Below are 5,760 nucleotides of genomic sequence, written 5' to 3' on the forward strand. Positions count from 1 at the left end.
CATGGAAGTAAAGAATTGTCTTCTAACTGATTTAGAAGTCCATTCTTTACTAATCTCTTAATTCTGTTAGGATTTATGTGTCCAAGTCTTAAGTGCCAAAGAAAGGCGTTAGGAGAAATTTTTCGTTTCTTAGTGAGTTTCAATTGTTTTAAACATCTCTATATTTAAAATAGCTTATGCCTTAGTTGGTTTTAACACATATAAGTTATTTTCAAGTTTAACAGAATATATTTGAACACCTTTTGAACTAATGAACACTTCATTTATATCAAAAGAAACTTTGTACATATGTTTTAATAAACAAGAGATAAAAATTAAGTTCTTTTTCATATTAGATACACAATATACACTTTCCAATAAAATTTAAGTATTTCCAAAAAATAACTTCAGATCTTCTATTGCTTGAGCCGAAATGACTTCACATGTTCCTACTTTAAAAGTCATCCCATTCTCCTTAGTCGCCTCCAGGAACTAGTTTCCTAAATAAAAGTGCAGATTAACGGCGCCTGAATCCAGTATCCAGGTTAAATGAGAACTTTCCGCTAAACATGTTTAAATTACAAGTAAATCAGATTTACCTTGGTTTACCTTTTCAACCTTCTTTTCTACAAGATATTTAGGACAATTCCATTTCCAATGCTCATCCTCGTTGCAGTGGAAACATTTTTTCTTTTGCAACTTTTGTTTTGATTTTCTTAGTAGGAGTTTTCTTCTTCCCTTTGTCCTTTTTTTCCATTTGAATATTCTTATCCTTTGAAGTACCAGACTTCTTTCTATAGAGTTTCATACCATTTGTCGATCCTTTCTAGAATTTCTTTTGGGAAACAACATTTGCTTTCCCTTCTTGATTTTTATTTTTCATCAATGATTAGTAAATCTGGAGCTCATTTAAAAGAGTTGTCAAATTGTATTCGATCTTATTCATCACAGCGTTCGTGTGGAAAGTTAGAAAACTCTTCGAAAGAGATTCCAAGATCATACTGACTTGACTCTTTTTGTTTATGACAGCACTATTCACTTCTGCTATATTAAAGTGGACCATCATATCCAAGATGTGTTCTCTAATAGAGGTCCCTTCCTTCATTCAGAAATTATAAACATATTTAATAGCATCGTGTCGTACTGATGAGGACGATTGTCCAAACATCGCCTGTAATGACTCCATAATCTCCCTAGTAGAGACCATGGTTTCATGTTTTTTAGTAAGCACATCAAATATACTTGCTAAGATGTAAGTTCGGGCCTTTTCATTAACCCTAACCCATCTGTCATAGGCATCCTAAACACTTCGGTTTTCATTTGATCTGGGAAGAGAAAGATGTTCATTCAATAAAACGAACCTCAAATCATCTACAACTAGTATTATATTAATATTTGATTTCCAGTTCGAGTAACCCTCGTCATTGAATTTATCAGAAGCTCATAGCTGCATAATCGAGTTCGACATGCTGAAATATAAACAAATTCTATCAAAAAATTGTATCTAAATCCAAATTTTAGCAAAAATAATAATGTACCCTGATTTCGTTATTTATTTACAACGATACTTTAATGAGCCAGAATAGATGCTATCGATGGGCAGTCAAATAGTCCTTCACTGAAGCAAGAATTTTCTTGACTAAATACTAATTCCAGAATAATTCTTATTTATATAGTTATTTAGTTACCGTTTTCGGTCAAGAAGTTACTAACATCTAGTAATTCTTGTAAGAGTGACCCTCTACTTTTAGTTTTCATAGAACAGTATCAACAAGCTCCCAAAGTGGAAGATGATGTAGAAGATAGAACTAAGAAAATTTTATTCATTTCTGAAGTTCGAGCTGTTTCGAATCCTATGTTACAATCCTCTAAGAGGATAGCCAATAAAAAAGCGACTAGCAAATGCTGCCTAAAAACGACAATATGTGCAACATAGGAATCTCACGGTTTAAACTAATGGAAGAGACTGTAGAATATGTTGACACATTTCCTTCACCCACTTACTATAAACAACTTTCCCTATTCACCTTGATATTGACTCATGCAAACACTTTTTGAATGAAGCAGTCACGGTAAAAGTGACACAAAGCCAAGCATGGATCTCACGGTGTGAACTCTTTAGGATGTGAGAGCTAAAAACTATATATCATATATAATGTTAATCTCCCACTGAAGTGTTCTAGTGGATAGGATATATTTATTTACTTAGGTATATGCTGGCTAAAACATCCTACGTCTAGATGAATTATCTTAGTATTATAATTGGATTTTTACCTACGATGTCTAAGTGATAAAACAATTTTATTACTTCACATCGCTTACGCATGCTCATAAATTCGAGTTAACAACTCAATAGTTCGGCTATAATCCCCAGGTAGCAGATATTCTGTAAACCGTCAACTTAGATACTTCCAGCCTTAAACAGGATTATAGATCGATTGAGTTTGTAACTATAAATTTTACAAGATAATGACCTATTTTAACTATTAAAACAAGTTATTATTTGTTAACCCTAAGTGAACATGCTTCTTATCTTTGTTATAAATTTTAAATTTCTAATCCATTTTATAACACTTTATAAAAATATAGACATGCTATAACATACATCAAGCATTCCACATAATAATATAACAATTATATTAAATATATAAAACCCTAAATCATGCATACTATATATTATAACATATTATAACATACTTTCAATGCATGATTCATGCTTCCTATGGTTGGATTTTAAATCTACATGCCATATTTTATGCACATAAAAGATTTAATTTAATTAAATATATATTCATAATGCATAAATAATTATGAACTGGTTTTGGTATCCTAAGCAAGCAAACAAGCTAATTATTATATTAATAATTGATGAACAACATCCTAAAGCCTCTAGACTGCTCGAACCAACCCGAACCGAACCCAAACCACCTAAATAAGACCTCTAGGTCATAAAAAAGGGCTGAACCGATCAAAACCATGTTAAACCAGACCTCCAAGACCTGAATCGGTCAAACTGGTTTACTTGAATCGTTGGACGTTTGGCACACACACGAACTAGTTGAGATGAACAACATCGCAACGCTTCATCCCAGTGTTGCAACACCACGGGATGTCATCTACTTTTATGAGCTGGATGAAGAACAGCGTTGCAAAATTGTGAGGGTAGCATTGCAACACTGTAGACAGAAGCTTTAATTTTGAATTTCTCCAGTTAAGCATGCTTCATTTCTTCTTCAATTAAAACCTATTTCAACTCTATTAACTCTAATAAATTTATAGGCTCTTAATCACACATTAAGGCCCATCAACAAAGAGCCAATTACAATAATTACTTGAAAATTGAACAGAACATTAGATGCCAAAACCATAAAAATCCATTTCAACAACCATTTCATGCAACTCAAGAAAAACACCTACCATGCTAAAATTAATGTAAATTGAGTGTTTAAAACATGCTCTGATACCAATTGATGAAGTTGCCATTCAACATACGGAAGTAATTAAGGATCTAAGTACTCTAACTACATCAATTTTAGTTAACTAGCATGCATGTTCTTAGTTTTCGGCATATTAGGGTTTTAAATGTATACCTTTGATGTTTCCTCTAAATTGCTTGAATTGTCCACAAATCTATTCTTCAATCTATACAGTAGACAACCATAAGAGTCTTCTCCACTAAATTCAGGCCTTAGATTGGAGTGTGGTCTCCAAATTGAGTGAGAAAATGATGATTTTTTTGAGTTGAAGATGTGAAAAACATAAAGAACACAAGTTGAAAAATTATGTGAAAATTGTGGAATTGCATGAATGAATAAAATGTTGGGGTTGATGCCCTAAAGTCTCGTGTCCTGTAGTTTGTAAACAATATGTACGAACACTTGTGTTGTTAATATATGATATTTACTTCGCATCTTGTATTTTGCTCGGTTAATTGTTTTATTTGCTTTACCACAAACCAATAAACATAAAATCCCTGGTTATCTGTATGTGACTCAAGCATGTATGTGGTAACATACAAGTGGATCATGTCTTGAGGGATAACCAAAATGGTTTGTAATAAATGGATAAAGGAGGGAAACCTTATCCTGGTAACGCTACGGACGCAATCCGCTTTGTGGAATGGTCACAAGTGTTATGACTTGTTATAAATGGTCTGATCCTAATCATTCGTGTTAGGGACATGCAAGCAGAGGCGTCCTATACAAAGAGTTTGTATAAGACCTGACCACGAAGTGTTAACGTCTCGTTATATAACATCGTTCATGACAGAGACTTCACTTCACTAGGATGACCATAGGTAACATGACCTCAATCCATAGTGAGTTGGGAACTCTTGCCATTGAGGGTGGTCCTTTGATTTGTATGGGTGTGAGTGGCCAGGTTGCTAATTCAAACCTACCATTTTAGGGATTCGTTTGATTTGGGAGCTAGGAACTCAACTACACAAGATGGAATTCACTCCTTCCCCGAGGTAGGGGTAAGTAGATAGATAGCTCCGTTAAGGGCTGATTCTGAGGCTTAAACGATGTGGCACCACACACCTTCTCTTGTCCCGAAAAATGTTCACACATAGTTGGACTATGTGGTATTGTTCATTAGAGGAATCAGTGGTACTTAAGGAGTGAGATGTAACTATAGGGGCAAAATGGTAAATTGGCCCAGCTGTACTTACGAGCATTTGTGAAGGGTCATCGTACTAATATCCGATGGACACAGAAATATATCTGTGATAAGAAGTTCAGCTGTTGTTCTTTAATGGAATCACTAACAGTTAACAAATGGTGGATCTTGTGGCTAAAGAGTTTAGTCAGCTATTCACGTACCGTTGGAGCTTTGAGCCACAGGTCCATTAGGTCCCTTGGGTAGCTTGGATAAAGTTGAGAACCAATATTTGAGTTAATTTGAAATGTTCAAATTGACAAGAGGAAGTTCAATTATATATGATATAATTGGACTGGTTAATTATATATGATATAATTGGCTAAATGTCTGAGATACATTATTTTAGAGAAAATTAGATATAAATATGATTATATCAAGTACAGAAGAAAATACTATAGTTTGATAGATATGTGATATCAAACTATAGGATATAAATATAATATGATTATATTAATTAATTAATTATATGATAATTAATTCATTTTTCCACGTTCGGACGTGGGTAGTGAGCAGCGTTAGTTATGGTAACCGATGGATTAAAAATGAAAAAAGTTTTTCATTTTGGTGTGTGCATTCAATATTTCTTCGACCGCCCAAAAGAATTTGTGAAATGATCGCCCGAGAGCCTATACGATAGCTGCTTCTCATCCTAAACGATCGTTTACCTCACAATTTATCTAACTGATCGTATACATTTTTCCTAAAGGATCGTTCAGCTTTTTATACATGATCGTGTAGCTCATCTATGCGATAAGCACTTCTGCTATACGATAGCACCGTTTATTCTCCCACTTGCTTATCGTCTACACGACTCGTTTGTCCTCCATCCTCTACCAAATTTACCAAAGCCCACCCTTTGGATTTTCACTCCGAGAATACTCGAGGCTCATTAGTGGTGGTGTCGTCCCCGCTGCGGCGTTCGTGTTCGCATTGATCGTGATGTTGCAGTCGACGATGTCGTCGGGTGTTGGTAGATCTGTTGGAGGGATCCACTGCGTTGGGGTTCTGAAGTTTGAAGATAGTTTTCAACTGGTATGGAACCCTTTCTCTTTTATTTCAGTCACTGTGAAATCGGAGCAATCTGAACATACTCATGGAATTCTTGGTATGAGATCCTTC

Source organism: Benincasa hispida, chromosome 8 (assembly GCF_009727055.1).
Source record: "Benincasa hispida cultivar B227 chromosome 8, ASM972705v1, whole genome shotgun sequence".
NCBI lineage: Eukaryota > Viridiplantae > Streptophyta > Magnoliopsida > Cucurbitales > Cucurbitaceae > Benincasa > Benincasa hispida.